The following is a 26,788-nucleotide window of genomic DNA, read 5'->3' as shown; positions in this document are numbered from 1 at the left end:
TCTTCTGAGTTAGAAGGAACAAGTGATCCTGAATGAAGTAAAATACTGGCATGCAGATCACCTGCCCCTTGTTAAAAGGGTTGGATATGAGCCTGATAAGAAACCAAGGGGAACTCTTCCAGCATGTTAAGAACCCATGGCTGAAGGAGATGGCAGTCTATAAAAATGGAAGGGCACTGATTCCAAACAACATGGTTCTGCTGAAAGTATGCAGATGAATGGAAATAAGCTACTGCAGCTGTATGTATTTCTGACGTAGACTAAGAAAATGGAAGAGGAAGAGGAAAAGGAAACAAAGTACAGCTGTTGCAGTGGCAGTTACTAGGTCAATAAAGCAGGGAGCTACTTGTGAAGCTGTTCTCTGAGCAGTGACCATCCCAGAGCAAAGGGGCAAGAGCTAACATGGGAGCTTCTCATGGGGAGGGCAGTAGCCCAGCACAAAACACTCACTGTTTACTGGTTCATGAAGCACAGTATTTTCCAGTTGATGTTCTTTTCAGGGAAGAGTATATGTGTTACAGAGCTTTTTAAGAGAGGTTGAAGTTAAGTATTAGAAAAGGATTTGGTAATTCACCACAAAGAGGTTAATTGAAGTTACCATGTTCCAGAGAGGCATGATGTTAAAAACATATCACCCTCATAGGTATTTCATACTCTGCATTCATAGGCAATCTCTTGCTGGCTGTAAACATTTTGTTTTGTGATCCTAGTTTAAATTATCTCCTATGATGGATTCTATGCACTACTTTAGGACCATAAATAATTACTTTCTTGGACCAAATACTGACGTTTAGAGAAATATATGCCCTGGAACTTGGAAACAATACCCCTAAACAACTTTCGGCAGCAAGATAAATATTTCATCAACTGCATCAAATATTAGAGACCATTTCAGATTCTTTGCTTTATGGTAAACCATAATGGATGCATGGTACAGGCGTCTGAATCTCTGGATCAAAAAATGAGTTTAGAAAGCTTATAAGTGCAAACTCAACTGCTGGAACTTCAAGGGAGTTCAGCTACCAAAGAAACAGTTTACTTCATCTCTTTTGCGAGAGATGATGTTTTCCATATAAGAGAAGGTTGTGAACCACTGTAATACTAAATATAGTTGCTGATGCAATAGGAAATCTAGGAAACCATTGAGAAACAGGTTGCAAGACAGACTTTCACAAATCTTCACAGAAGAGCAATGAGTGTTTATGTGAGTTCTTCTGAGATTCCACAACATCAGATCTTTAAGATTTTGTTGTAGTAAATATGCTACACCTGTCAGACATTCTGACCAGGAAAACAGATAGGGGAAATGCATTTTTCATTGTCATTTATGTATTATAATAAAATCTTTTTTTTCTTTTTAACTTTACTAAGACCATATGTTGAAATAAAGACAATACATCATGATAAGATGCTGAAAGCTATTGTTTATTATCTCTCTGTTCTAAAACAACGTTTTCAATGCTCCTCAAGCTGTTTCTATCTTTTCCTTGTTTGGTTTTGTTTTCTGAGTGCCTCATCTGCAACTTGCCTTTTAACTTTCCTCAGGGAAATAAATCTTACAGAGTAGAGCTTTCACAAAACTCCGGCAACCATGAACTCAAAATGTTTAACCAAGCATCTACATGAAATTCTAAACTGAAAGCATGAAATGAAGCTAATGCTTTTGTAATGTTTTATGAACTGGAAGAAGTACACAGTCACTAAAGAAATGCCTGTTACTGTGGATGCCACTGAACCTGAAAGTATTAACAGGACTCTGGTGGTGGATTAATACTGGGCAAGAGGAGCAGGAGAAGACAAACAGCAATAGAAAGGGAAGGAGCACCACTGATGAAAGCAGTAATGAAGATCCTTGGCTCTTTTTCTGTTCCTCTATTTTCGCATTTACCCCAAGATAACTCAGCCATGGACAATGTCTTTAAAAGAAAGCAACATTGGCCAATGATTTCATGTCTGCTTCCAGTACTGGGGCCCTCCTCGAGAAGAGTCAGCATGGGCATCGGCATCAGTGGTATAACTTATTTGCTTGCAGGTAGCTGTCTGCGTATCACACAGGTCCTGAGTCTGCATTGTCAAATACATGAGTGGCATGACTTTCAGTGAGGGCCTTTGTCCCAGATTTATAAAAGAAAATTACTTTTTGGCATCCCAGGAATGCGACTAACAAAACTACTGTTTTTCTTTTATTTCTGTGCAAGTGCTTCAATTAGGAAACCACAGAAGTTACTGTAATGATCTAAACATTTGAAAGATAGAAGTACAGTTAAATCTGAATGTCCTTGATATGAGTGCTTTGATGTAAGGTTTAGCTCAGCTGTGAGATATAAGTGTAAAAACTGGGGTAGGGTGGCTTATGTCTGTCAGGTCTCCCACCATGGCTGCAAAGAATGATTTGAACAGTCTGTTGTTAAAAAGTCTGAGGCAGATGTTACTTTTACCACCACAGTCAAAGCAAGGGTCCTCAGTGTTTGACTTTCAAAATCCCCTCTAAGTTCCTTACAGAGACGTAAAACAGTTTGTTTATTAAATCTGCAATTTTACAAAACTTGTGAGGTCCAGAATGAAATGTCTGATTCTCTGCAACCTCCAGTGGGACATATATTTCCTTTATCTCTTTAAGAATACACATCCTTCAGCCCAGTGCCAAGTGCTGCATTTATAATCTAAGACAGTAAAGAACCTTTTTCCTTTAGTTATCTTTTCTTCTATAGACAACTCAAGAAGTTACCAGTTTTGCCATTTTATTCTTGTGGAAAATCCAGAATTGATAGTACTATTTGGGTTCCTACTACATTTATTTCTGAACAATTGAATATATCTTACTTGTCTCAAAATATTCCAAAATTATTTTCAAACCTCATATACAAAAGACCAGTAACCAGTCACTAAAGATTGATTATCACTCAGCAGTAGAAAGCTGTAAAACTAAACACTGTTGAACAGTTTATGTTAAGAAGTAGAAGCTTCCCTGAAATCTATGTGCAGATTTTGTTTCTTCGGCAATCCAATCAGTCAGTTACCACACCAGAAATCAATAATGGAATAATGACAGAGTGGCAAAATCAGGAAACAATGCAGTTAAATGCATCTGTTTTCTCTTTTTAAATTTCTTCATAGTGAGATAACAGAGACTGATTCATGTCAAAATATGAGTGAAAGAATACAGCAAGACTTCAATCAGTGAGAGGGGCTGTGTCTCCAAAAGAGTGCTGTGTGAACCTCTCAATGTGAAGAGCATTTAAAAGTCTTGAAGGAAACTCTGAGCCCAATGAAGCTGAATAGAGCTTTAGATCTGGAAGTAAATGGCAAAATTTCAGTGAAGCATAAACTAATTTACTTATTTAAAAATACATTTTTAGGTCTAGTAATGGCAGATTAATTGGATTTGCATCTCTTATGCCAGGACTGTATACAATTCAGTGACCTTCATTTATAACTTTATTAAAATTAAGGTACAAATGAATCTTTTATATTTGCTCCATTGCATTTCCCTACTTCTCTATGCCTATTGTTAAACAGAAGTTTAAAGATATGAAATGTAGCCCCCATGAGACCCAGGCTCTCAATCATGAGGTGCTTCTCTTGCTATTACCACCATCATGTTTAGAATCTCCACAATTGACTGAGATCTGGGCCTACACTCATTAGAAAGTCTGAAAAGATTAACAGATGAGAAACATGTTAGTACAGCATTAGCTAACCACCATTAATCCACAGACACTGCTGTAATGTCTTGTGGTGACTGCTCAACCCTAACACTGAACTGAAATACACCAAGTGAGTCAAACATACAGTAGTCTGTGCTGTGACGCAAGGAACAGCAGCAGAAGGAAAAGTTGGGCACAAAGCTGGGATGAAGAGTCACCTCTTCAAGGTAGGTCTTGTGTTTCCCCTCAAAATAGGAAACAGAAAACACAGTTTTAAAAAAGCAAAAACAAGAAAGAGGAAAAACCCAGTTTTTCCTCTATACACATACATATGCATTTTTCCATACGTATATATATATATGGAGTGGAACATAAAATTCAGCTCTTATATATATATATAAAACCACCTTGGGTTGGAAATGTTGTTTCTTTGAAAATATTATATACACTTACATGGTAGCATAGAATTTGTATGTAACTGTGCAAAAAATAAATGCACACGTCAAATAATACTCCAACAGATAATACTCCAACAGATTTTCATATCAACAGACAGATTTAGACATGAAGATGCATATAGCAGATCCCTAATATCAAGGCTTCTTCAGAAATAGTCTTTCACCCTCTAAGACTTGCAGCATTGTTTATACATATAAAAAACAGGAATACCTGTTATGCAGTGCATTGTACCTTCCTCATTGCTTAGAAACCAACATAGAAGGAAAACTTCTTCAATGATTCTAGAAAAAAAAAGAAAAAAATTCCATGTCAAATCTAAGTAAAAGGACTTAAATAGTAACATAACTAAAATATACACATAGTTAATAAGAAAGATCCATTATTTTGTGTATAAATCTTGTGTGATTTGCATACATAAGAAAATTTGTATTCTTCAGATAGTGCATTGATCAGAAATTAGTACAAACTGCAGTGGAATAACTTACTCCTGAACATCTTGTTGAGTCCAGATTATGTTCTCTAAAATCAGTGGAGGTAGATGACCACTTTCAGTCAGACTTCTGGTGTTTGTGAAAATAACACAAAGCTGACTGTTATATATTTCAAGAAAGCTAGGGAATCAAATACACGTCCAAAATTATCTGAAATTATTCCTTGACATATGCCGTTATCTTGCTGCTCAGGGTGTTCAGAATTTAGTCTTAAAAAAGTGCATGATCTCTTTCTTTTTTTTTTTTTGCTGTGCATATCTTTCCTCACGCCTTTCTAGAGTGCCACTCTTCACCTTGCTACAAAAGTGAGATCTGTTTGCACATTTTTTGAGATTTTTTTTTTTTTTTAATAAATTGTGTATTATTTGAAGGAAGAAACCTGCACATCTTCCTTCTGGGTGCTTCCTGATTCTGCTCTGCTCACCACTGCTCTGCCCAGGCCCTTGTTGAGGCCTTCCAGGAGGCAGCGCTCAGGGCTCTGCTGTCCCTATTGCTGGGGTGTGAGCACTGAGTTGGTGTTCCCTAACAGAAAAAAAGGGGGTTTCTGAAAATCTCTTTGCTGGGGTTACTGGGATGTTGTCTGGTTTTGGTAGTGTATCTAAACATATCAGAACGTATGAATGCTGCCAAGGTGTTAATTCATCCCTCTCTGTATGTTTCTTATCAATGTCTAGTCACAAAAGGTTGTACTTCCATTAGTCTACGTCAATTCACTCTTCATAAAATATACCCATTCAGGGTATAATGAAAAGTTCAGCTAGCCACTGGTAGTGCCCAACAGCACTTTAAGAAGGACTGTACAGACAGGTCAAGTGTGAAGCCACAGTTCCTCAGAAAGCCAGTTTCACTTAATGTCCTCTAGTTCTCATATCTCCCCATATTCTGTGGGGAATGATACAGATGCTGAAGGCAATATGTAATTCATAATGGTAACCTCCAAACATTTGGACAGAGAATGAGATAATGCCAGTAAAAACCACTCTCTGAACAATGATCTTGTACTCCATAGGATGATGACCTCAGACATGTTGCAGTCCACATCTTCCACAGCTGGCAGAATTTCAATTGCAGTTTAGTGTAGAACATCTCTCAAAATAAGAGAAAACCCCAAGCACTGCATGTACATGCACCTGTAACTGAAATCCAAAAAGAGAGATGGGTTTTGGAAAGGGAACTTTTTAATAAAGAACATGGCCTCACCCTAGCTGTGATCTCTTTTAACAGATGGTAAACAAAACAAATATTAAAATCTTTACATTAGGATGTAATGTAGAGATGTACATGTACAGCAACTTTCTGTACAATTCTAAACGTATTTTTCTTTTGTAGATGTGAAAAATTTTATTTCTACTACACATGGAAAACTGAGAAGTTCAGAAAACATCATGGAGGAGCCTCCTGTTGACAGAATCACAGTATTTTATAGCCAAGCTTACATTTACAAGCAGGAGTATCGCAGGGGTCACAGCCCTGCTTCATGTCATGTGGCAACTGAACAAAGTTGAACACACACAGGGAGACATGGAGGTGGCCAGCTGGCATGGGGGGTAAGCACTGCAAAATCATTTGGCCCACCCACTTAGACAGGGTGTTAAAACCAGTAAAGAGAAATGCAACAGCAGTTTTATAGAAAGATCAGACCATAAATAATTAATCAATTGGATAAATACATTTATATCAAAAAAGCAGAGGCTGCAGGCCAAGCTTTACCTTGTATAAAATTTTTTAGAGCTTGTGCTGTTTCCAAATTAATACAAAACATACAACTCTGAAGTTACCCAAACCTTTTGTTGCTTCATGCAACCAGCTACAACATGAGAAGCCTTTCTTAGGAGGCATGCTGTATTTCAGTTTACAGCTATGATTATACCATGGAGACAACTATGATACATGTCACGGTTTCCCTTAGAAACCAACTCATTCTGCAGTATTTTATTAAATGTGATAAACCTGATAATGAGTCTATTAGCAAATGTGAAAATTGCCTGTGTTGCTCACTTTAGCAATTTTATATGAGATTTAAGGGAATTTATAGCACAATGTGCTCTTCTCTCCTTTATTCCGAGTAATTTGTCTTGTATTTGTTGGAGAAAGCCATATAATTCTTTTTAATTATTGTTTGAAAAAACAATCTTACTTTTACACTTTCATATGCATTCATGGTTTGCATAACCTAACTCTAAGCTAGGTCAGTAGCTCATAAATATCAAAACTATAAGTTAGAGTTAATAAATTCAAAATGGGTTTTTCCTCTTAATTATAAAAATTGTATCAATTTAACATCATCGAGGACAGTTATGGGAGGACTGATTCTTAAAGTTCAGTTAAACTATTCAATAATACATTTACTCTTACAATTAACTTCAATAATTTGAACTTTATATCATGTAAAGGCAACTTTTCCCTTTCCTACACAACTTCTTTGTTTCTTTACAGAGACAGGTATGGTTGAGATCAAAGGTAAAGAAGAACTGATCTTTCTATACTGACAAGCTCAGAGATGACAGGAAAAAGTTTAACTAAATTGTTCCTCATGAGTTAAAAGGAGGCAATCAAAGCCAATGTCCAATTGTCCTTCTAATCCCTGCCCAAGGAACTTACATGGTTCACAAATCAAATTACTGGGACAGCATGGGCCCCAGGAGGAGATAAGCTAAGACTAAAATTGGAATTAGGAATTCCAATATGAACGCATACAAACAAATCCAATTCGCTTCCTATCCACGTGAGTTCAGATTGATTCATTAATAAAAAGGGATTCTCTTATACATTTTCACATTTTTAAGGGGCTAATTTTCTGACAACTCATAAGAAGAAAGAAACCAAACAAACAAAAACCAAAAGTAGCAAAAAAGCCCTCAAAATTTAATCTGTTTTTGAGAGAAAACTTTATTAGCCTGCCCTTATTATGAAGCTTTACAGAAAAAAGCTTAACACTTCTTAATATTGTATACAAGTAACCTTTATGAACAGCAATGTAACATCAAAGTCAGAAATTAATTGTTATTCCAGAAAAGGCTGGACATTCATAAGACAGTAAGAATAGTGACCATCATACTGAATGGGAAAAATGTGTTTTGCTAGCACTATAAAAGAAAGTTTCAAGTCTCAGAACATGATCCAACCTTTGTGAAGACAGGGAATTAGGAAAATCTTGAGTTCCTTAAGTCCTTCAGAATACCTTTTGACAATGCACAACAGGCAGTATTTGATCCCAGCCTGACTGACCTTTCTGACACCAGGCATCTTATATGACTACAGAAGGACTACACTGTGTCCATGCTGGAGACACAGGTCTCACTGGATCTGCACTGCTCTGTTTTCTGCAGCTGCTCAGTAAATCCTGCTCATCAGATTTGCTGCTTATTGCATACTCAGAGCCTCCTGGGATTTTAAAATAACTCTTCACAAAGAACTGAAGTTTGACTCTCCCATATCCGAGGCTGAGTCAGGCAGACTGCCAGCTACTTGTAATTTTGATCATAAAATAACAGAGATAGTAAGAGGGAACCACATGCAGTTCTTTCATGTGCCTCTTTTTTTTTTTTTTTTTTTTGAGAAAGAGAACGAATGAATTTTCTGGTTCTGTCTGAGGTTTAGGCACAATTTCACATCAATTCTGTTTTAATCTTTTTTTTCAGTTTTCACCTGGTTTTGCTAAAATTCCTGTTTTACTTCATACATTCACTCACTTTATCTCTTCTAAATGGGTGTGATTTCAGTCCTGGCAAGCTACACACAGCTAATGAAGCACGTCAGCAATTAGAGAAGTTCACTATTTGGCTGAAGAAAGAAAAAAATTAAAAATAAACAAAAAAAAAGAGAAGTAGATCTCCACATCAGATGAAAATGAACTATTACTGAAGCTGACTCTTGGCTCTCAAGACATACTTTCCCACTGGGTATTATGTCACAGCACATTGGCATATTGTTAGGAAAGAAAATCTTCATGAGCATCAAACTGTCATTGATTACAGTCACCAGTCTTTCATGAAAAATAATTCCTATTTCAAAGAGAGCTCTAAACTGAAAGGACACATCAACCAATCATATTCCAATAACAGTTTTCATTTTCCTTTCCTAATCTCTCTCGGGACTTTTCAACTTCTCCCTGTCTCACTCCATTTCTCACTGAGACCTCAGATTGTCTTTGCTGCAACCACAATTTCATGCCACACATTTCAAAGACAAAACACAAACAAATAGGGCTACACCTGTTTTACAGCTGGAGTATATTTCATCCTCATTAACGTATATCAGATATAATTAAAGTTTTCAACATTATGAGAAATGAATGTGAATGGAATCCATATGCTTAATGTAAAACTCAGTGTTTTGTTTACATATTTCGTAAATTAAAGCACTTTGTTTTTTCCTTAGCTGCTGGTAGGTTATCTCAATAATCATCATGCATGATACCTATTATTTGTTATTATATAAAATTAAATTATCACATCTAATCAAGTTGGAGGTTTTCTATACAGGAGATTCACATCATGAGAGAACAATTATGTATTAAAAATCTATATAGATTTTCATGATAATAATTTTACTTGTATTACTAGTCAATTCAGAATGAATAATGAACAAACTGAATCCTCTACTAGGACGTTAAAAGCCGTCTCCTCACAGAAACATGGTAGGTTGGGGAACACAAGGCCATTAGGAATAGAGAATCTTTAAGAGAAATAATAAGCAAGGATGTTTACAATGCGTGTTTCAACATGAGTAGGTATTTCCCAAAATAACATTAATTAATATGAGACAATCCAGTTCTCTTCTTCAAGTTTAAAAGTTTGATGCTTAAGGCAAATGTTTGTTCCCTATTTAACCAAATATTTGAGAGTTGAAAAGAACTATTAGATCATGTACTTCAGGTGGCAATTTGTCTTGCTGTACTTTTGTAGAATTCTCCATTATAATGATCTTTATAAAATTTATACAAATGCAGTTTAAATTAGACATCATAAGTAAATTACACATCTTATCTAAGTGCAGCTTACAGACATCTTACAGCATACACAGTTGAAGATATATTTGTTGGTAATATATTTTCTTATTTTATTAAAATATGCCTTTATAACTGGGCTGCCTCGTATTTTCTGTCATACAAAATTATTTTAAGTTCAACACATCTATATTGTTTGCAGTAATCCCTTTAATATTCATAATGGAGAAAGTCAACAGGTCATACAAATGATTTTCCCCATTACTATGAAATGTCATGTATATTTGAAAAAAGTTCTGAGCTTAAGGCATTGTGACTTCTCTCAAGAGTTCCGGTTTCTTGCATTCAAGAGGATTTCTTGCATTCATCAGCAAGAGGGCTACATGTTCCTCAGGTGGCCCCTCCCTAAAAGCACTCGAGATCAGGCTGGATGAGACTTTGAGAAACTTGGTCTATAGCATGGGGGTTGGAACTAGATGGTCTTAAAAGTCCCTTCCAACCCAAGCCATTCTATTATTCTATGTCCAACTCCAGAAATAGCCACATCTCTAGACACTGAAAGGACAGTTTTGCAGCTCACATAATTAATATTATGTAAAAACCTCATAGCTAAATTCCCAGTAGTAAAGCATAGCAGGATTTTTATGTGTTTTACTGGTGTTTTAGTAACACTGAGTTGTTTTATTTTCCATTAAAAAGTACGCACCTTCACATAAAATATGTTTCACCATCAGGAATGAATATCATTCCTGAATTTAGAATACCCTGTAAGTCTCATGCCAGTTTAAGTCTGTCTCGATACCACTTTAAACAACTTCTCTTTCAGTTCTGTCTCTTCAAGATAAAAGTAGTAGCCCTATATGACAGAAGAAGATAAATGCCTTAATATTTTCCACGTACCTAGCTGGCACCTTGGTGACTGTCCTAAAAGAGACCAAAAGCAAATGTGTAATTCTGTATTTAGTTCAAGCCATAAAGATATGAAAGTGTTTTGCAGTGAATAATGAAAAGAATAGTAGGAAACTGCCTAGACTATGTGTGAACATGTAATTAAAGACTACATTAATGTAAAAGGCAGATGAATTAGGACTGCAAATCCACTTGCTGTTACCACTCCTAACTTCAGAGAACTTTTCAAATTAGTGCCCTTTGTAGTAGTGCCCATTAGTGCCTAATGTATTTCCAAGTAATGATGTACAAGCTTATACATACATACATAAGCATTGAAAGAACTATATATCAAGGAGAATTTATCTACATAACAACTTTAAGAAATCAAGACTGGATAAGAAATGTCTTTTGTACTGGAAATTTTGCTCAAAACAATAATCAATTTATTAATAAGGCTTTAACAAAAAGGAGAGATTTTGCTTTCCAAGTTAAAAATTAAATAAATGGATTGCAATTGTATGATTTATATCTGCAAATGGGCAAAAGCACATATCCTCCATGAGCAGATGATCTTCTGTGGTAACCAGAGGGTAACCAGGATTACAACTGAAGGATTAATCTCATACCAATAACTGTGCAGGGTAAATAGCACAATTTAGAACAAAAAACTATAGAAGAATTGACAAAATAATAGGCTTTTTAACTTATTTTCTTGGTTACTCTGCCTATGGGGGGTTGGAACTAGATGAATTTTAAATTCCTTTCCAACCTAAGCCATTCTATGATTTAAATATTAATTATCAAAAGGAAAAAAAAATAATCCAACCATTATCTTAAAACTAGTTCAAACAACTCAGTCAAAAGCTGCATTTATTACAACCTGTAATATAGTGGTCGTATTCGTGTTCTTTCTCACCAATATTGCAATATTCTACTCAGCTATCGTCCACTGTTATGCAATCCCTCTGGGTGCACCTCCCTACCCTTCTGGTGATCCACTGATGGCACAGTTCAGACCTGGTCCACTCCTCAGCCACACTGCTGGTTGGTGTAGACAGCTGCATACTTGTGGGCATCATGAGGTACCAGCAGCCTTGCATCGCTAGTGTTCTGGTGACATCTTAAAAACAACAACAACAACAAAAAAAAACTTAAAGAGAATGCTATGGTCTAGGTAGATACTCTTTTCATCAACAGGCTTCCTGAAAAGCTACTCATGCTGTTTTTTCCCTGTTCTTACAGATAACAGATATTGCTGCATAACAGGATGCACACTGGAACTGTACTTCAGCTGCTGTTAATTCAGCTCAGTTAATTCAAAGCCCCAGTGAAGGAAAGGAACAAAGGGTAAAACAAATAAAAGTAATGAACTGGTTGCTCATTTGGTGTAATTGCACCGGCTTCAATAAAATGACACTAATTTCCAGCAGCTGCAGTTCTGGCTCTTTTATTTTTATTTATTTTACCTCCTGTTCTTAATTTCCTACCCTACCATTTGTTTGTTATTTTCATGTTCTATGTTGGCTTCATTTAGAGTATAAATCCCTAGAGGAATGACTTTCTTGTTTCTTTCTGTTCTTGTTTTTTTTTTTTTTTTTGTTTGTTTGTTTTTTTCTAAACCATGCAAGGTTAGGACAAAAAAAACAAAAGCTTTCCAATATATGATAAGTATGCGAGATATCGTAGGTAGAATACAGAACTAGAATGCAAAAACATATTGAAAGCCAGCTCCCTGAGTATTTTTTACTTGGGACGATACTTAGTTTCATTTACATAGTTCATTGTCCTATTCAATAAATAGTGAGTTAAGAATATTTTGGGGGGGAGGGGCTCCTTGTAAATGTGATTGGTTAATAGATGTGTTTCTCAATGAGTATCATTTAAACTGACCCTTCCCTTCTCAGCCAACTCTTATCATAAGTTTGGTGTGGACAACAAGACAAGTGCTCTTCTAAGACTCTCTGTTACCTTAGCTACTTCTGGTAAGAAGGACTGGTATTAAAAAATACCGATTTATGATACTCTTCCATTTCAGAGAGATTTTCTATTTCTCAAAAGAAGGTGTTTTGAAAGAACTGATAATTATTTCTTATCTGGTGCACAATTTTTTTGTTGATCTTTTCTTCTTGCATATGTTCCCCTAGAAAGCCAATGAAAGGTCAACCGGACCATCATTATTTCCTGAAAACGTTTTGCAGAAAACACACTAATTGAAGTTCCCAAGTTTAAATCTCTTTAAATTTTTAGAAAACACAATCCATAAAGCAAAAAAAAAAAAAAATGTACTCAGTTCTTTCAGCTCTAGTTGCACAAAATATCTACTGCTAGGCCTCAAGCCTGTTATGGTCAAACTACATTTAGTGATTTCTGTAGCACAAGTTGCAATCATCCTCTACAAACTTAATTTATTTGCAAAGTTGTATTATTTAATTATATCAATGAAGTATTAAATACAAATAACTAAGCATTTCTACATCTCAGTCCTAAAGCTAGACTTATTAAACAAATCTGCTCATAACTAACAAAATAACATATTTTCAGATAAGTGGAAATATCAAAATAGCCATTTATTAAAAAAATAAATAAATACAGATTTCAATAAGCTCTAAATCAGTGCATTGCTTACATTCAAAGATTTTGCTGGTGGTTATTTTTGCAAACCATTTTTGTCTAAATAAGCCAAACATTTTCCCAATAGATTCCCATTTCATTAGGTAGAAATGCCATTATGTATTATATTTTACTGAATATAATCTTACTAATTTATACTCGTGTGGCAGTGTAGGTAGAATAAAGTGTAAAAAACAGTTTTGTGGAAGAGACTGAATGCAAAGGAGTCTGGTGCTACAGTGGACACATAAAATAGAAATTAGGTTATCTGAACAGTGAGTATGAATTAGATCTTTGACAGAAGAGTATTAACATTATTTTCACATGCATATGTCATTTCTGGGGTTTTGCCTTAAAATTTATGGATAATGTAAGACCTTTAAATAAAAGTTAATTGCATAGAAAATACAATTTTTATTGCATTTCATATTTATTTTCCATTTTTCACCAGGAAAAACACGAGTTACACAGGTACCTAAAAAGCCTTTAAAAGAAAGACATAAGCAAAATTTTTTCTTCTTTGCCCATTAACAGCTTAGATTTTACATCAATAATTAAATGGACTTTACTGACCAAGGTTTACAGAAGAGTCTTCAGCATAAGCACAAGTTATGAAGTGTTTTTTATTTTTTTTTCCTTTTTCAGTTGTAAAAATAGAACTTCAAAAATAATAAAAGTTTAGCAATAAATCTTAATATTCCAGTGTCGGTATTGTTAAATTCAAAACCACTCAAATATAACTAAAGGCTGAAGAGTTCATTTGGAAGCTATAAATTCCACTGTCAGCAGCATTTCCCTATATTTATTTCTTACTTTTCCTTAAATGTGTGAAGCAAAAATAAAACAAAAACTTAAAAATAATTTGCCCTGTATAACTTATTAAACTATAAATTCCTATCGCACATATAAAATCTACTAGTATATTTCTTAATGTATGTATTTCAGAATTGCCAATAATCGATTCTCACTGGCGCTATTAATTATTCTATACTGTCAAGTACGAATTGAAGTTATCAGTTAAAGCAAAGAATAAGAACTTATCCCATTAGACTCAGTCTGGTCAGACAATCAGCACTTATTTATAGACTCCTCCATTAATGATGTCACTCCATTTATAGACTAATATAGTGAGGGGAAATAAAGATCCCACATTGTATCAAGTCTATATAATGTACAAATTGCAATTCCAGGTGTACTGATAATGCCATTATAGTTAAGTTATGGAGTGAAAAAAAAAAGAGTTCATTATAACTATGCCATATATTTCCATTAATCTTTCTGCTACAGATGAGGTATGGATATTTCTATGTACCTTTATCAGGCAAGGCAGGAGTCTCCGGATATTGAAGCTTTCTAATATTTTAGGAAAAAAACTCAGTTATTTTCCTGTAATGATATAATTGTGGGAACCTTGAATGTGCCTTTATAACCTATCTATGAACATATGAACGTGTTTCAAGTGCCTCCAGTGCAAAATAAAAATTGTATCTTTTTCTATAAAGTCAATGATATAGTACTGTAGTACAAGCCATGTTTCTTGTACTGCTAATAACGTAAAATAGAGTATTCATAAGTAGACAGAGGTGTTTTTTGTTTTTTGTTTTTGTTTTTTTTTTAAAAAAAAAAATCTTATTATTTAATGACACCCAGTGAAAGAAGGATGGAAACCGCTTTTTTGGTCTTTCTCAGACACAGAGCTCTTTTGTATTGCACATATTGTGTACTTAACGAACACTGCATGACTTAAATACCTTTCAGCTTTTTTTAGAAGGAACAGCAGATGACTGTTGAACTTCAAGGGGTAGATTTTGTTACGTATCAGCATTGCAAATAAATAAATATATATATATAAGAAAAACAGAAAAAACCTGCATTTTTTGAATTCTGAATACATTATTTAAAAACTTGATTAAAAAAATTAAACCAAATGTAAAGAGTGCTACAACTAAACAACAACAACAACAGCAACAACTAAAAAACAATGGGGAAATATCTGAAAATATGTCTTTTCCCTCTCTTTCAGATGGAACGTGAAAACCCTTCAACAGATATGTCTGCATTTGTACAACAGTTTCAAATTACGAACTGCATTCCCCAAGTATTACATTCTATTCTGTGGTGGTATAAAATTATTTTTTTATTGGCCTAGGATGTGTACTAGTCAAATGAGAACTGTTTGGTCAACCACACATAGAGGACTATTTACCCATGATTAATACAGTACATATAAATTATGGGTGAGCAGTACGTGTAGACAGATAAGGGGCTGACTGCAAGCCCCAAGTTTACCCCCATGATCTGTAAATTGTCTCCAGTCAACCACACAAACATTTCCTCCAAATACAAGGAGATGGAAAGACAGATCATCCCCGAATACTAAACAAACCAGCTTTTGAAGATGGCTTCTCAAATTTAAAGTAGTTCCTTTCCAGTTTTGTTGACCTTAGAGCTGCTTGACTGGGATGGAGAATGCAAACTGTCTTTTGTTCATTCAGTAACTACATAAAGCAGAAGTAACTAAGGACCATAATCCTCAAGTACTCTGGAAACAGTTACATTTTATTTTAAACCAACAGACCTTCAAAATTATTGTTGAGGGCACAAGAAAAACCACCAAAAAAAAAAACAAAAAAAAAAACCACCTTGAAAACTGTGGGGGGGGGGGGGGGGGGGAGAGGAACACAAAAAAATCATAACACCCTTCTCTATTACTGTCAGCAACTGCCGTAGATAGAAACAGGACATGAATGGAAATTAGTCTGCAGTGCAGGAGAAAGAAAACCTTCACTGACTGAAATAACTATTGCAAGGTGTACATCCTATAAGGTTGCCTCTCATAAGAATGTCTGGAACACTTTAAGTGTATTAATTCTACATGAAAATATTGTTCGCATTTCTCACATGAATATTTGTAGGATCACAGAATCATTAAGATTGGAAAAGACCACTGACATAATCTTGGCCAATGGTAAAACCATTTTTACCATGCCCACCAACCATGACTCTCAGCGCCCCATCCACTCTGCTCTTGAACATTTCCAGGTACAGTGACTGCACTACCTCCTTAAGCAGCCCATTCCAATGCATCATCACTCTTTCTGAGAAGAAATTTTTCCTAATATCCAATCTGAACCTTCTCTGGTGCAACTTAAAGCTGTTACATGAAAGACATTCACCACGTCTTAGGGAGTCTTTTGCTCCATTTTTGCTCCACATGGCAGATTCAGAGGTGCAAGTAACTTTTTCTAACCTCCATGAATGCTAGGTTCTAGATGTGGTACTTTGAAATACCTCTAGAAGGACCATTTTATACTAAATTTAAATGTAAAAGAATTATATTCCCATTTCTGCAGTGCCTGGGAAATTGTCCAAATAAAACCTAGGGTTGTACTATCCACATTTTGCAAACATTTCTCAATGTACTATATTTTTTTCCACAATTATTGTCGCCAAATAATTCATGACTGAGTTAGCAACAGTGACTTATTCAGAAAAAAATTAAGATTTTGACATGTCTAAGTTTTCAAGCAGGAGAGAGTGAAGGAGAGCATTCTGTCAAATGCTTTTTCTTCCTGCAGAGACATCCATTTCATCAGCCTATGGCTGAAATGGCATTGACATTGTAAAAACCAAATTTTGCACCTTTGTTCACCTTTAAGTAGGTGAGCCAATAAAGAAAGAAATATACACGTCCCTTGTAAGTCATATGAAACTGTTCAGCTATAAAACACTAGCATTCCTCTCCCCTAGCCCTGTACATAATCCCTTCTCTTTAGTGTGAAGCTTGGATCATTTCTAATTCTTTTTTCATCTCAGTTCCTTTCCCTCTAATGTGCCACCCAAGCAGGCTTTTTCAGTAGGCTTTGTATATGTTTGGGTCACAGAAAATGAAAATCAATCCCTCTGCTTTACATGATATTGACAGCATAGGAATACAATGAATTATTGCTCTCCTTTGAATTTCTGTTATTGTTAGTCAGGACAGCTGGTGTTTGGACTACTTCAGAGGCTTCAAAAAAGAATAATCACAGTCTCAGTCCCATTCCCACTTGAGCTAATTAAATACTTGCCACAGCTTCAATAGTATCCCAGGCCCTCAAGGAGAATTTTCAGAATATCTAGATTTAGCTTTTGAAGTTCTGTACAGTTCAATTCATAAGTTTAGTTACTTGGGAGGAAGAATTTTTCAAATTCTTATTAACACACCAAAATTCACATTCCAAAAATTGTAAAGGTCAGTTTAAAATAGAAACAACGTCACAAAATATGTCACTCTTTTTTTAGCCAATTTTTTTTTATGCTACCTGCTATTTACTGTGAACTTAACAAGTACACATGTGACTTACTATTATTTTATTAGGATGTGGTTGCTGCAAGAACAAGCCAACAACAGCATGCTCTGTTACTGAGTACCAGTTAATTTGTACAGATTAACTATCCAAAATTCAGGAGCTGAGGGTGGCTTTCAACTTTCTGCAGTCCTAATATATTCTGGCTAAAATTATTCTCTGAAAAAAACAAAAATATTCATGGTTGACTGGATCACCTTCTGTGCGCATAACCTACCCATGAGATGTATCCAGTTAGACATCAAAACACACTGTCACTACATCTTTGCTTTAGAGTGATCATGTACATAATCTTTTTGTGACCCATTCTTCCACTCAAAAGGAATAGATTAGTACCATACTCAGTAAAAAGCATGAATAGGAATTTGCAAGGTATGAAGAAGTCACTTTCACATGAACATCATTCCTGCAATCATTTCTACTCCAGTGGAGGAATAGGATGATGTTCTCCCCTGATGCCAAGGTAAATAGTATGGCTGCTATGGCAAGGGTGAAACAGTGGGGAAGTTGACTTGTTATTTCTTCTGCAAAAGCCTTTAGAACTTTCTGAAAAAGGACTCAGTATTTGGTGAAGCATTAAGGACTTCTTTGAGAAATATGCTTTGCTTCAGAAGAAGTTACTCAGAATGTGGTTCAAAATGTGTTTTTCTAACTAAAGAGAAACGTCTGGTGCATATGAAAAAAATACAGAAAACTGTGAAAGATATCTTTGTTAAATGTCAGTGTTGTGTGTCTGTTATTTTTCTGTCTTGCAAGCTAATAAACTTAAGACCAGTTGCTTTACAGACAGGGTAGTTATTAGCTCTTGGTAGAAAATAATGTACCATGGGGAATCTACAGTATGAGAAAAATGCTCTTAAATATCTGGGGCCATCTAAGCCACCCAGGGTAAGCTTTCTGGAGCAGAGGTGTTATTGTTGCCACAGCCCTGCCACAGGATGTTATTCTCTTAAGTAAAATGCAGTTTTCCTATTAAAGAATTTGTCTTAAGCCCAGCAGCAAGTAGCCATGATTTCATTCTCATACTCAGCATAGAAGAGATGGTTTTGAGGACCATGCAGTAGTGGCAAAGGAGCAGAATTGTAATTTGTGGTCTAAATAAACCAGGTGGACTGCAAAAGAAAGTCACGTAATTCTGACTGTGGTCAGAAAAACTGGAATAATTAGACAGCAATATTAATGATCACAGAGATTAAAATGCAAACCTGTTGCTTTTGTCTTTCAGAAAGATGTTAAATCAGAAAACTAACACATCACCAAAAAAAAAAATCTATGAGGTGGTATCTAATCCTAATGTTTTTATTTTCATAGAAACTTATTTTTTTACTATTAGACACCTTTAGATTTTTTCATAAGTGTAAGAAATTCATTTACTGAAGATCTAGATTGACAGTAAGAACAGTTACTTCTGAAAGGCTGACAGCTAGACTATGTGGTTATGGTTGGGATTCAGCAAACACCTTCCAGACAGAAAAATAAACATGACACTGTGTTACAGAACCTCAAAACAATGTCTGGTCATATAAATACTTTCCTTAAAACTCCAATTTTAATAATGTAAATACAGATGATTCAGAATTAAAACTCAACAAAATTGCTTCATCACTCATTCTAGTGCACTCATACTGAAGCTAAAGTTTTATGAGTTTAAGTAGATTAAACCTCCAGTGTTACTTTTAGTTGTGAACTTATTCATGAGCAAAGGTCTTTTTAGATACGAACTAGGTATACACCAGCTGCTTTGTGTATCTGCAGAAGTGACCCCAAACTGAATTTAAAGAAAAAAAGCAGATAGCTATCTTTGAATAATAGCACTTATGTGCCATGTAATTCTTTTCTGTTATTCCTACCCAACGATTTTCCATAACCAAATAATTTGTTAAACTGTTTCTTGGTGATCTCCTCACCTAATGTCAAAGCCATGCAATGTGATCTGCCATAATGGTTTGTTCAAGAGTTTCCAAAGGGCACCCATGTGTTGCTGAGAGCAGCCTGGTCCTTCCCTGGCCCATGGATCAGCTGGGGCAGTGCAGACATAGGGCTGCACTTATCCAAGTGGCAGAAGTGGCAGCAGGAGAGCTGGCTGATGGAAGAGGGTGAGAGAGCTCCCTCCCACTCCCCCCTATTGCCATGGTCACACACAATTGGTGCTTGCTGACAGAACCATACAATAGCAGCATAGGTATAAAACCAGCAAATCATGCCAAAACAGAACAAGCTGTGGAAACAAGGGCTGTAAATCCCAACAGAGTTGAGTGTCCCCTTGACTGTAAACAAATGGTAATGACTAATATTATCATACAAATGCATATATGGGGATGAGAAGAGATGCCTGAAGGAAAGACACAATACTTATCTAAAACTGTTTTGCAAGTGGTAGCTACTGAATAAAGGTCAGAAGCAATATTTGATTGGAAAAACACTGTGCAGAGAAAAAATGTAGAGAAAAATCTACAGCAGCTGAGTCTGAGGGCTGAAAGTTTCATCTAATAGAAAAAATGGATGCCTGTTGATGTGGGGAAAGCACAATGTGAAACATGTTTGCTGAGTGAGAAAAATGTTGATTGGGAAATATCAAAAGCAGCTGTTGTGTGACAGTGGAAAACCAATTAAATAAATGTGACATGGCAGCAAAATAGTCCATGTGGATTGGGGTCTGTGACGTTACTAGAGGGAGCAGTGATGTAAAAGTTCCTTGATAAGCTGTAGCTGTGTTGACAGCATCAGTTACATATTACTCAATGTTTCTAAATGTCTTATTTTTATAAATACAGTCCATCCCACAACTTTCCTGACTGACATAGCTTCTGACTACTCTTGATGAGATACTTCCAATGCAATTGTGCAGATCAGCTGCTAGAACACATAGTTTTGCTTACCTGGAAGTTCCCTCTTAATCTCCATTCCCAAGACTTCTCTTTGTATGCCTTGACACAACTATTGACAAAAAATAAACAAACAAACAATAAAAATCTGATAAACAATGGGTTCTGCCAAACAGAAATGTTATATTGAAGACATTCTGTTCCGTCACTTTCAGTGCAGTAGAAATATAATATATATGTTATTTTTACTACCAAGATCTGCTATAGTTGTCCTTCTCCTTTGAAAGGATATGCAGTGTCTGTAATGGGGATAGATGGATGACTGCTTTAGTGTTTCAAATACTTTTAAAATGTATGGTCCTGACTCTTTTTTGGTTTACTCCTTCTCCAAGAAGACAACAGAGATCTCAGTGGCACCCTAACTTCTGTACCTGCAGTGATCTAGACAAGGTAACACTGTAGGATGGATATTACTAAAGGCCTTAATACTAGAGACAATAAACAAATCTGCTAATTAAATGTCTTTGTTGTTGTACAATCATCTCAATTCAAAAGTGAGTAATTGCTGGTGCAAAAAGTAGCCTTAGCATCTAAGCCACAGAACTTCTAAGTTATGACCTAGTAAATACATCAACAAAATAAAAGAGCAGTGAGTGCAGCAGTTGCACACTGCAGATTAATGGCCCACCAGAAATATTCTGAAGAGATGGGGATATTAGCACTTCAGAAGAGATGGGCACAATAAGAACACTAGCTTCAAACTCCCAAACAAGATAAATCATTCTAGGTAAAAAGTTTTGTTATGAAAACTTACACCACAATCTGGATGCATTAGTTATACTGGCTATCAGTGACTTATATAAAATGAGAAACTGCTTTGAGTGCCTGGAAATACTGCAAAGTCAAAATTCAGACACAGCTGGAGAAGAGCAAGGTTCATACCCTTTCGGTTTGGGGATTTTTGTTTCTTTCTTTGTTTGTTTAGAGTGTATTCTTGAACAAAGAAAACTATTCAATTCTCCTATTTAAGTGAAACACTTGAAATGTTTTGTCAACTTACCACTGTCAAGACACCAGATGAAAAGAATTTTTAATGAAGAGATAATGTGACAAACAGTGCAACTTTGTGTTCCAGATTATTATGTAGACATCTAGTTTTCAAAACAGGCTTGCAACAATTCAGTCAAACATTTTTTTGTTATGCTCCAGATGATGTCAACAGTTCTGGTTTCTAAAGCTTTCTACTTCTCTGTAGAACAGGAATAACACTCATTCAAGCTTCCCCAACAGTCTCCCAACTTTTCCTTAAGGGAATACTTCAGTATGAATGCGGGGTGTAGTCTCTACAACCCGCTCACTCACTGATGGCACTATGATTGCAAATAAGTGGCTAAAATTAGTTTTAACCACAGTGTGAACACTAGAAGTAGTTAGACGCCATCCTTCATTTAATGTATATTTCTGCTACTGTTAATCTGCTTGAACTAGTGACCTACAGCTAACAGATCCAGTAAGCTTTTTACTTAAGTCTGATCAAGCTATTACTAATAGAGCAGGGCAAAAAGTAGAAAAAAAATGCTCAAAATTTTAATATGATTTTTTAATGACCTTCTCTTTTCCTAATGTCTACAGCCCACTTGTCTTCAGGTCAGGCTAATGTCTAAAGCAATCATCTCAAGCTTATCATGGTGCCTACAGTCCATTCTGTTTGGTGTGTTTTCCTTATTTTCAACATCAGCTGGAAAAGCACTTGATGGTGGAAACACATGGACCCAGTGAGCATTAGCTTTGCCAGGACTGCATTAGACCATGTGGTTAACTTGAATTGCATGTGTTTGGATTCCCTGTCTTAATTTTGAACCCACAACATAAGGCAAGCATATTTTCCTGCTCCCACATCATTAATTGCAATCACTGTTATCCAAATAATCTGGTTCATAGATAAAATTTGTTTAAAAATCTTGGGAGAGACACAATAGATCAGCTAACAATAGACCATCTGATTGTTTAGGAAAACTAATAAAAAAATAGTGACATATAAATAAACCATTCCAACTCCTGGCTTGTCAAGGATTTGGACTGTGAGGTATAATGAATCCAAAATCCATCCATTAAATTCCACTGACGCTAAAATCTATAGGAGCTCTGATTCTTACATAGGGTGACAGGTCAACTCAGTAAGTTCAGCCAAGCACTAAGGCCTGAAATTTGGCTTCAGAAATTCTGACATGCTTCCACCTCTGAACGATAACAAAGGCTTACCAATGTCATAAATAGACCAAGCACAAGCATCTGAATGAGCAAAGAGAGAAGGAAAAACTGCACTAGGTTTTAGCAGCAAAAACATTGCTACTTTCTGCCTTACACAGATTTCCTACGTGACAAACATCAAAATTAAACAGTTGCAATATTCAGCACATTTTCATCCAGATAAATATTGAAAACATATTTAATGCAATATTGAAGGGATTACAGAATTCAGAAAAGGGAAAGTCTGACTAATGCTGCAGCTGTGCAGCATTCCAGTGAATCCAAGCCACTGCCAGCATTTATTAGCCACTCAGCCTTTGACAATAAACAATCTTCAGCTCTCGATCATATATCCAGACAGATAAATGAATGGTATTGCTTACACAGCCACATTAACGCTATCTTCTCTATGTGCCACGAATACTCTCAACAATTGGGCTTAATGCAGTAAGGATTGCTACCAAAGGTGTACTCTTATCTTGATCTCATTTTCTACATATAATTACAGTACAGTACCTTTCGTTGTACATTTAATTTTGTTTTCTGGAAGAGAGACTTCAATCATTTTGATTTCTGGAAGAGAGACTTCAATCATTTTGAAAAAAAAAAGAAAAAAGAATTATATTTTAGAAATTTTGGGTTAGGGAATACTTTTCCAATAGTATTTGGAACACAAATGAAAAATCTAACATTATAAGCGTAATTTAAAAAGGGAGCATGTTATCATCCGTCATAGTAAGTGCATTTTAGAAAATAAATAAATAAAGAATGAGTGAACAAACAAACAAACAAATAAATAAGTAACAGTCATTTGGTAGTGGTTTAGTATTTCTCAAGAGGGAAAATAAAAAGGTACAACACTAGAAATAGCAATGAAATCATCATGATACTGCCCTATTAAATCAAATGAAGAAAAGTCTCATGAATCATCTTCAGTCATTTTGTGGAAAAAGTAACACACTTGAGAAAACAAAACTTTAAGTATACACTCCACATTGCTTTCAGGTCACACAAGATGAACCCAGACAGCTGTCTTTTTTATCTTCAGTCATCACCATATTGTAAACTTCATTTGAGGGCCTTATTTATGTTTGGTGAAGGCTGAGAAGGAAAAATGAAGAAAGAACTATCATTAAGTGTACAAAACTTCTCAAAGCTTGTATGAAAATGATTTGGTTTCTGATAACACCTGATTTGCACAGGAAATGCTCAAGGAATTATACCAAGCAAGCCAAGACACTTCCTTTGACATATAGCATTAAAAATGGAATAATCACAACAAGATGAATCTCAGATCAGTATTCCGAGAATAAACAAAATAAAACCACCATCACCACCAATAAAAATGTTCTGTGAAGGAAAAGATGGGAAAATGCTTCAATAGTTCCAATAATACAAAGCAGAAAATTAGGCAGTCTCTAATCTAAAAATAAATATTTTCAGTACACTAGATAAAGCAATTGTCTGGCCCCCTTTCTTTTCTATTTCTTTTAGTAAATGAAGAATGAAATATCACTAGTGCAATCCTGTTATGTTCTTTACAAAGTTCAGCGTATCAGAGAAAATCTCAGAAAATATTGAGAAAAAGATTATTGTCAGCTGGAGAGAGTTTTATTGTGGTATATTGCTAGGATAGTTTTATAAATACAATCCAAGAACAAGTGGAAAAAGCAAGAGAATCTTGTAATATATGGAAGGATTAGGGGAAGAATAATATATCTATTTTCATTTATACTCAGCACTGAATGTTCCAACATTAAATACAATGGGAAAGTATTTTAAAAGCATATTTGTCATTAATATAGATTTTTCCCTACAGTACCACCATCTGTGGGATATCCATACCTCTAAAAACAATATTTCTCAAAATGGGCTTGGATTAGGAAGCAAGGCAGCACCAGCAGGACCAGGGGATCAAGAAGGGACCCAACTAACACAAACTCCATCCTGACCTCCTCCACAGGTGGTAGAGCTGCCAGACATGCAGTCCTGTGCATTTTAAGGCCAAATGTTTAAATGTTTTGATGTAAAGTAATCCAGGCAGTGATGCAGCTCAAAACAGCACACCAAACCTCACAAAATATATAGACAGGAAACTCATAATGCAGAAGTAGGATAGGCAGTTCTAGCTATTATTTTCAATACTCATCCCAAATCATCTACACTTTTTAATCACTAAGCTTCAAAATATTTATCAAGGAGGTGAAAATTTTTCATACAAGATACATCATCCAGGCATTTCAAAAAGCTGCATTTATATTGATTTTGATCCATAAGACAGCAGAATAGTCATGTTAGAGAACAGCTGCAAGGAGGAGAAGGATAACTCCTGTCATAGCAAGTAATTGCTGAATTGCTCTTGAAGTTGAGCTACAAAAAAATTCCTGAGCTTAGAAATGGATACATCTGACATCAGATAATTAAACACTGCTTTGATTACATCATTTTCAGATATTTTTGATCATCAAGGCACCATTTTGACTTGTTCAGTGGCATAAAGACAACAGATGGCCAACCAAACAAGCTCAACATTATAGTGTCTAGCAAATCATAACATCGATAGCACTTGCATTTCCTTTCTTTATTGACTGAAGAATTCAGGAAATCTTAATAAATAAACAAATAAACAAACAAATAAGTAATATTAGCTTTGAAAGCCTAAATATGGTTAAAAATTCACATTTACAAGAATTTTACTATTTCAAACAGAATTCCACTCTAAAGAAGCAGGATATCACCTCTGAGTTCATGTCAAGTTCAGCTTGAAAAACACAGTGGTACAGTATGTGCTGCTGGATATAAACAAAATGAAGAAAATGACTACAGCTAAACTGAGATTATCAAACAGGAGAGAGTTGCTGGAACCAATGATTTCCAATTGAAAGCCTACCATGGTGGTCTGATACAGAGGACATTTATTACTGTATAAGGAGTACCAGCCTAAGAGCCTAGACAAAACTCAATAAATGCATTTTTCTTTTATGAGTGCAGTGATAACCTGAACAGTCAACCAAGATCCTTTAACAACAACAAAAAACTATTCATTTCTTTGGCCTTTTGTTAAATCTTTTTGATGCTTCATAGAGGTTTAGGAGAAGCTGTGGTCAGGGATCAGGAGCTCAGATGCAACTGCCTGCAGGTGATAGTCATATAAAAGATAAAAGGCCATAATACCATACGCATTCAAGCGATCAAACTGAATGGTAGCAGAGAAGAAAAATAAAAAAAGAACATGAGGTACATAATTCAAGTCGCATGCTTCGTTTAAAAAAGAAATGGAATAAATCCATTAGCTTGTAAATTATTCTTCATTTTTAAATCACAGATGAAATGGTAAAAATTAAACACCAGCAGGCAAAAGCAACAGCCTCTAACTTGTCCTTTCCAGAATAAAGGATAATAAGTGCAACTAAGGTTTTTAGTAGTAGCTGCTTAAAAAGTGACATCCTAAATCCATCCTCCTCAAATAAATGCTATTATCTTCCAAACACAGAAAGTTACTAGGTTCTCTTTCCTCCTGAAATCAAGACAATTATTTATGTGTATAACACATTTTTATCACAGCATCTCTTCTGAGATTCTCATTTTAAACTTATTATTTGGTAATGAGCAAAGTTACTTGTGGTTTTGGCCATCAGTGAATGAAAACTCATTCTCAAAATAATCCTTACTTGTTGAACATAGGAAATGAAGATAAGGTCAATCAAGGCTGCTACAAGGAGCTGATATTTTGCTGTATGCTTTTTCAGTGAGTATTTTAATCCTTTTTTGCATCTATAACTTATTACACTTTGGTAATCCCCCGAAATCACGCAAGGATTTGTGGCTGCACTTCTACATATCAGGCAACTTTTGTACAGAACTTATCTCTCATTTTTCCCACCTCAGTTTTGGTACCTACGTTTAAAGTCAAGTTACTATGGGTACTTCTTAAGGTGATTCAGGCAACCTGTATTTCAAAGCCTCTTGGAGACTCCTGCATCCTTCCACTGCATAGATTCCCAGGTATTAAATCCAGGAGACGTCTTTGGCTAAAATAAGGTTGGAGTAAACATGATAGGGAGCAGATTTTGGAATGGACTTTGAAAGAAGTCTTGCAGGTGGCTTAAGAATCAATTCCTTCCTTACATTTTCATCCTTCATATATAGAAGATAATTCTTCTTTAGCTAGCAGAAGTAATTACTGGAATCGTTTCTTCAGCTATTCAAAATCATATATATTTCAGTAAGTAGGCAGGTAGACAGGCTAATATTAGGCATTTAGACAGCTGGCATTTTCTGTGAAAATCTGTTCATTGGGCAAAATGTCAAATACGAA

The 26,788-nt window shown here is 35.5% G+C and overlaps 1 long non-coding RNA gene across 1 annotated transcript in view; it reads right to left on the bottom strand.

Moving 5' to 3' along the window:
• LOC107051798 overlaps positions 1–23,750 on the bottom strand; it is a 51,915-nt gene extending 28,165 nt beyond the window's left edge. Inside the window, exons 1-4 of the long non-coding RNA XR_006939210.1 lie at positions 22,987–23,750; positions 20,275–20,332; positions 11,420–11,556; positions 4,317–4,387 (exon numbers count right to left, since the gene is read on the bottom strand). This is a non-coding gene — a long non-coding RNA (uncharacterized LOC107051798). The remainder of the gene's footprint in view (positions 1–4,316; positions 4,388–11,419; positions 11,557–20,274; positions 20,333–22,986) is intronic.
• Positions 23,751–26,788: the final 3,038 nt, after the last annotated feature.

Source organism: Gallus gallus, chromosome 4 (genome assembly GCF_016699485.2).
Source record: "Gallus gallus isolate bGalGal1 chromosome 4, bGalGal1.mat.broiler.GRCg7b, whole genome shotgun sequence".
NCBI lineage: Eukaryota > Metazoa > Chordata > Aves > Galliformes > Phasianidae > Gallus > Gallus gallus.
The sequence above is the reverse complement of the archived record's forward strand: the minus strand, read 5'-3'. Positions and strand labels throughout refer to the sequence as shown.